Source organism: Schistocerca gregaria, chromosome 7 (assembly GCF_023897955.1).
Source record: "Schistocerca gregaria isolate iqSchGreg1 chromosome 7, iqSchGreg1.2, whole genome shotgun sequence".
In the NCBI taxonomy this organism is placed as follows: domain Eukaryota; kingdom Metazoa; phylum Arthropoda; class Insecta; order Orthoptera; family Acrididae; genus Schistocerca; species Schistocerca gregaria.
In genome coordinates, this window is record NC_064926.1 from 377,530,601 (window position 1) to 377,538,265 (window position 7,665).

The 7,665-nt window shown below is 37.3% G+C and overlaps 1 protein-coding gene across 1 annotated transcript in view; it reads left to right on the plus strand.

The window, feature by feature from the left end:
• LOC126282108 (sialin-like) overlaps positions 1 to 6,764 on the plus strand; it is a 52,470-nt gene extending 45,706 nt beyond the window's left edge. Inside the window, exon 10 of the mRNA XM_049981569.1 lies at positions 5,927 to 6,764. The gene's annotated coding sequence lies outside the window, so the exon portion shown is untranslated. The remainder of the gene's footprint in view (positions 1 to 5,926) is intronic.
• The last annotated feature ends 901 nt before the right edge of the window (positions 6,765 to 7,665 follow it).

The following is a 7,665-nucleotide window of genomic DNA, read 5'->3' on the forward strand; positions in this document are numbered from 1 at the left end:
AAAGATTTTTTATTGAATTTTAGATAACTATCTGGTCAACAAAACTGCACTGACATAGAAAAAAATCTTGAAATAGTGAAATTAAGCTTGAAGTCAATGTAAGCTAAATATTAAGTAACAACTAACAGTAAAAGGTAATAATCAGTTAAATGTACAAAGCTCTGTTGTACCCTGTTTCACACTGTATTTGTATAACACACATTATATAAACATTATATCTTTCTAAAAAGGATATTTGATTACAAAAGCCTCAATTCAATAATTATTTATTTTGCCCTATTAGCTACAATGCTACATTGTTTCTAGGAAGCTGTTACATTTATCTGTTTTTATTGATGTTTTGAATGTTACTGAAGCTCTGGAAATCCAACCAAAAAATGTTGTAAATGGTTCTTAACCTCACACACTGTGCAAATTTCCTGATATTTGTATGAAGGAAGACGTAAAAGAAATGATTTCCCCTACTGCTCAGTTGTTGAGCTGCAGACACACACACAAATAACTACAGCTTGTAACTGTCTTGTTCACTCTATTCTTTGTACCTATCACTAAGTGACTCCTTCCATTTACTGTATTCCAGTCAGGACTTCTCTTTATTGTGTTAATGTTCCCTACATTCATGTAGGACTTCAGTCATTATTTCTGCTGTGTTATATAGATTGTTATATTGATCACATCCATTCTGAGATAATGAATGAGTTCCAGCATATATTGACAGAGAGACATTAGCAATACAAATGATCCTGAATGACACTTTTATTTTATTTGTGTTTATAAATGCTACAAAATAACACCATCTATAATTAGGAACAACTTGTAGCTAAGTAATAGTATTATTATTTTTTAAACTATTGATTTTCCATTAAACTAGTTTTATTGCTTGCTAATCATTAATAAGAGCACACCAACAACTTGTCTGTGGTAACATTCACCCTTGAGTAGGAGCAAGTCAAGGACATTTGGCTCAAGTTTAAAAGAATCTTTGACCAACCACTGGATAGACATATACCTTTTGTGACAGGAGGCTCTCTATGATATAAAGTCTATGTGAAGAAATTTCTAAAGAAACAGTAACTGCTGCATAAAAGATACAAAACAAATCAAAGGGCTGTAGATAGATAGATGCTGAATGAAATGCATTAGGTTGCCAAAAGAGCACTGCAGGAACTCTTCACTGATTACCAGAGCAGAATCTTATCGAAACATTTGGCTCAGTTTTGCAGTCACTGAAATAAAATCTTATACTCTCTCAAATCATGAAGTTTTAGTTCATTTCTTTCTGCTCTTCTAGATGCTTCACATTTTTTGTCAGGTAGTATACATGCTAAAGATGCCTAGAATTTTAATAACAACTATAAAATATATACAATGGAAAATCCATGATGGAATGCAACAATATTATGAAAAGGAAAGTTGCTGCTCACCATGTAGCAAATGCTGAGTCACAGATAGACACAATAAAAAGACTGTCACAAACAAAGCTTTTGGCCAGCAATGCCTTCATCAAAAATAGAAATAGATGATAGGGGTGCACGCGCCCACACACACACACACACAATTTCCTTTTCATATTATAAATATATGCAACATTTTCATATGATCATAACAATTTATTTAAATTTGGTTTTGCTTCATGCAGGGGATCATGACCTGCTGGATCAGCACCTGACTTCACAGTGTTTTACAGAGTATATAGGTGGTGTATATAAAATGTTTCAAACTACTTGTGAAAAACACCTTCATGTAGTCCATTGCTTTCACCTATAACTATTGTGAAGTAATATTTTTCGTTGTAATAGCAGATCCACTTGCACATTTAAGCATGATACCTGTTGATTGATGATCTGTACATCCACAAATTGGCATTGTTAACGCAATCTCTACACAATTTTCTTCAATAATTTATAAAAATATGGATTTTTCACTTCTGCAAAAGACAATGGAAACACAAAAGACATGCACGGCAAGATACCAATTAAAATAAGATAATTCTAGAGTTGCTCTAATATATGTACCTCATATTTAAGCAAAACATTAATGAAACTTGTTTTTGACTACTTTTACGAGGGTTGGAACTTTAATAGTGGCAACTACTTATTTACAGCTCATACAAAATAGATACACGTTTCAAAGTTTTACTGACCTTCAAAGTAGTCACCAGCATTGTGTATAACCTGTTGCCAGCAATGTGAAAGTTGTAGGATACTCTTAGCAGTGCCAGTTGTGTTGACAGTTCATTTTTGGAACACAACCTTCGACCAGCTCAGAGACAGAAGTGATGACACTTTCTGCAGGACCTGACCATCATTTTGCAGGACAATGCTCTAGCGCGTACAGTGCAAGCTTTTACTGATTTGTAATTCTTCAAGCTTTCCCGGTGAGGCATTGTCATGTTGATTAATTTTCTGTCTGTTATTCACATGCTTCCTGCATGATATTTCAACTGCGTGACTCAGTCTTCTTCAGGTGCTGTCTGATACTGATTCCAGTGTGGAACGAGTCCTGTATTTATGCCTATGTTGTGCTAGGTGTGCCCACTGAGGGCCATGCCGTGTCTGGCACTCTGTCCTTAGTGTGCGCCAACCAATAACAACGGTTGTAGCACTTTCTTCTAGTCGCAGCTGTTCCGAACACTGTACGTATGCTTTGTCGTTATTATCCATTGTCAATATAGCTGAATTAAGTTCTGAATGGCGTCCAAGCTGTGCTAGACATTTATCTTCTGATTGTCATCATTTGAGTCCTTCTGTGAATTAGAATGTTCTGTTACCATGTTGTGCTGTGTAAGACAAGCTTCAACAAAGGAAGGGCAGACTGCTCAATTCTCTCTGTTTCCTGCTGCAACGCCGAGAAGAGGACGTGGTTCCAGTATTTGCTAGAATCAAACATCACCTCAATTCTAGAGTGGCCAACAGAATTAAACACTGAGTGGGCTTAGCATTGGTCAGGGAGAGAGTACATGACATGCGCCACCGGCTTGACGTGATGTCCAGAGTTGCTGGCTCTACATATTTTTATAGCAAATTCTCTGACCAGACAAGACTGGGATCGAGTTGACGGCACCTCCTGGTCCCTAGCTGAGTGCATGAGGAAGAAATTGGCATCCTGTCAACAAGCCAAGTCTGAATGTCTTAACCACAAAGTGCAGATGAACGAGGATGCTCACAATGTTGTCAACCTGAGTGAGAAGGAACTGGACATGACCACCTTGAAAGTATTGGGCAAGGGTCTCAATTTTTTAGTTACCCCCAGAAATATTCCAGCTGAGGCCTTTGTCAGTGCAGTAGGGCAGGTGGCCCTGAAACTTCCCGGCAGTGAGGCTGAATAAGTCCGATGAGACACACATAGGATGCTCACTAAAACTGAGCTGCCCAAATCAAACATCTCCGGTGACAAGAGGTTGGCTGTCAGACAACTCCGGAAAGATGACAACGTTGTGGTGTTACCAGATAAGGGGAATATAACCGATATACCACAGAAGGCAGATTATGATAGCAAGGTCTGACAACTTTTAGGCAACCTGGCATACAGACCAACAGAAAGGGACCCCACAGACAAAGTGGATAAGAAGACTAGGGCTCTTCTAAAGGAAACCGGCCTTCCAGAAAAGACCATTAAGCAGCTAAGGGTTAAAGCACCAGTGCTACCCAGATTTTATGGCTTGCCTAAGGTGTGCAAGGAAGGGGTTCCTGTGTGTCCAATAGTCAACAATATCGGCATGACCACCTGCCTCGCTGCTCAACACCTTAAGAAGATTCTCTCGCCGTGTGTGAGGAAGTGTGCCCATCACATTCACAACTCACACTCACACCAACTTGTATCTGCAGGCCAGCAGTTGCCACCACCTGGCACAGAAAAACGGTGTACTCAGAACACTGGTTCACAGGGCACAAACTCTATCACATTCAGATAATTTGGCGACAGTGTGCTACAAAAATGAGTACTCTTCTTGAGATCTTCAAAAGGTGCTGTGCCCTGTTTCCCCATGAGAGATTCCTGAAGAGATACAAGAAGAAATGCAAAAGATTGCACATTTGTCATATGGTGGGCCAATATCTGCCAAAATCAGAAGAATTTTCCACAAACATAACATTAGAAGTGTGTTCCATCCACCCATCAAGATTAAGGCTCTGCTAGGGAGTGGGAAGGATGACCTGCATCTACAGAAACTGGGTGTTTACCACATACCATGTGAATGTGGTATGGCACACATTGGCCAGACAACCAGGACCATTGACAACAGGTGCAAAGAGCACCAAAGCTACAAAAGACTGAGACAGACAACCAAGTCAGCAATTGCGGAACATTGTTTAGAACTCAATCATTCTATGAAGTACAGTGATGCAAAGATTTTAACACAAACATTGAGATACTGGGACAGTGTCATCAAAGAATCTAATGAGATTAAGGTGCAGAGAATGTCATTAACCGGGACACTGGTTTCCAGCTAAGCTCGGCCTGGAACCCAGCACTTGATGTTTTGAAGACGCAACGTAGACAACATCCAGACCCTAAGGGACACAAGTATAAGGATGGAATTAGAGATGACAGCCCAATACATGCAACCAAGGACCTCAGAGAACAGACAAAGTATCTGAGGACGCTCTTCCGAGTCTCAAGCGACGATCTGAACACAATTGTCCTGAAAATAATTCTGCAGCCACTCCTGGGGGACAATAACTTCAGACAAAACGCTAACACAAGACAGCATGATAACAGAACGTCCTAATTTACAGAAGGACTCAAATGATGACAATCGGAAGATAAAATGTCTAGCACAGCTTGGACATCATTCAGAACTTAATTCAGCTATATTGACAATGGATAATAACCATAAAGTACACACACATCGTTTGGAACAGCCGCGGCTAGAAGAAAATGCTACAGCCAAGGCTATTGGATGGCGCTCACCACAGACAGAGTGCCAGATGCGGCGTAGGCATAAATACCGGACTCGTTTCACATTGGAATTGGTATCAGACAGCACCTGAGGAAGACTGTGAGTCATGCATTTGAAATATCATGCAGGAAAGACACGAATAATTGGCAGAAACCCGATTAATCAACATGTAACTGATTTGTTTGACTGATGGGGCTGCTAAGTGCTATACCACCTACTGCACTCCCCTGACTTAAGCCATCATAATTTCAATTCGATTTCTAAACTGAAGGAAACACTTCACAGCATTCACTTCAGAACTGCTACAGATTTGTCAGGCAATAGATCGCGCTGCTTTAACTGTCAACACAACTGGCACTGCTAAGAGTATCCTATGACTTCCACATTGCTGGCAATGGGTTATACACAATGCTGGTGACTACTCTGAAGGTCAGTAAAACTTTGAAACATGTATCTATTTTGTAAGAGCTGTAAATAAGTAGTTGCCACTATTAAATGCCCAACCCTCGTGTTTCTTGTTTCTGGGTGTTGTAGTAATTTGAATTATAACTTTCAATTGCTTCTTGTTTATCCTCCTTAGTGCCCTGTGAATAAATCAGTTTGGGGAGGGGGTGGGGGGGGGGGGGAGAGAGAATTTAGGTTATATTAATTGAGAAGTCATACAGGTGTATTTTGCAGAGAATAAATTTAGTTCTATAAGTTAAAACAAAAAAAGGATTTAAGCTGTGTGCTAATTCAAACATAGGTTTGTATAAATTCTTCAACACAGTTTTTGTAACTGTGGATATGTCAGATATTGAATGCTGGAAAGATATTTAGACATTTAAATCTAATCATGAATTCATATTCAGATGAGTCCATAATTAATGCTAGTGTCAAACTATATTAAGTAGAGTATGTTTTGTTTCAACTACTAAATAAATCCACCTGAAAAAGACGTACCCTACATTTTTGTACCTCTGTAAAAAGAAAGTATAGATTACAAATGACAATAATGACCACAATTAAATAAACAATTCTTTTCAGGTATGTTCCAGGAGACAGTATGCAACACAACATGTGAAGAATAATAGAAGATGAAAATTTTTACAACAGTATCTATGACTTGAAGATTGCTCAAATTCATTGTAGAATCTTTCCAACTTAGAGTGAAAACAGGCCTCAGTACTGTTGGAAGTAAATTACTTCTACCTGAGAGGGAAAGTATTAATAGGCTAATTAAATCACGAAGCAAAATAACAGACAAAAAGTGGAAATTTTCTATATGATTGATAAATGTATCAAACAGTAGGAGCACATGACCATGACAGTCAGGGTGCCAGAAATAGGAATCTCACAGTTTTTAGTGAAAATAAGTGAAATGGCCATGGCATGAAGCCAGTGAAACAGATGGAAGGCAAGAGGAAGTAATAGAATAGTGGATATGAAAGTGGCCACAGAATGGAATAACATGAAATGAAAAGGGAGTTACAGGCAAGAGCTAGGGAAGTTAAACGTAGTATGTAAGCACAATGATTGTATCAGAAATAAGGAAAGAAGTGTGCAATTGTCTGAAGGCAATATATTATTTCTGCTGTCACATGCAATAGCAGAAGAGGATGTACAAGATAGACCACAATATTACCCATACTTCTAAATGAGTAATAATGAGACAGCATATGTGTTATGAACACATATAAATAATTGTAATGTATGTAACAACATATAATTCAATCTACATTGGTGTGTAGTTTGAAATCAACTCATCTAGTTCGTTCTTTATATCACTTATATAAATACTACAAGAAATATCTATTTTTTCCAGTGCAAATCTGTATATTTCCACTGTGTTATGGAATAAATAAAATAATGTTTAAATTTAAAATCATATATTTTCATTTGTATTATTATAACTGACCAGCACTGGATTCCAGACATAATATTAACCTGTTGTTGCTTATGATGTAGATTCTTTGTTATGCACCATTTCACCAGTGCTATGTATCCTTTCAAATTTTCAGTACATATCTACATTTTTGTCAAAGAATATGTCTTATGTTTGATTTCAGTATCAGTTCATTTGCAATAAATTATGAAACATTAAAAAGTATACACCAAAACGACCTTCAGAGATTTCAAAGCTATAAAAATTAAAAAATTAACTATGACCTCTGGAGCAAAAACAACTGTTAACATGATATTGAGAGATACTACTACAAAAATGTTAATAAATATGTAGCACTTTAACCTGCAATCATCTGGCAAAAACCACACATGATAAATAAAACTGAATGGAACAAAATAATTATAATTTTCAAACAAAAACCTTTAAATATCTTTGGTAAAATTATATGTCTTGCAATACAATATTCACCATTTAGCAGACAGGCCATACTTGACTGACTGTACTAGAGCTGGTAATACAGCACCCAGCAGTTCTCTTCTTAAAACTGAAGTATTATGCAATATTAATCAAAAGTAAGAACACACATTTAATAAACTACTATGACAACTGGTACTAATACAATCCAGCGAAATACTCTATATTTACATTTTACATTTAGAGTTTGTTTATCTCTTATTGAGTTGCCTATGCACATCAGTCAGAAATGTCGGTAAATATATGTGATGTACTTAAGATATGTCTAATGCAGTTCTGAAAAATGATTTCATTATTAATTATTACCTTGGCTCTCAAGCTTAACAACATAGCTCCAAAACATACACTTCCTAAATAGTCTACTTGCTCACAAAGCTAAATTCACACCTAACTTGAGTCAATCTGC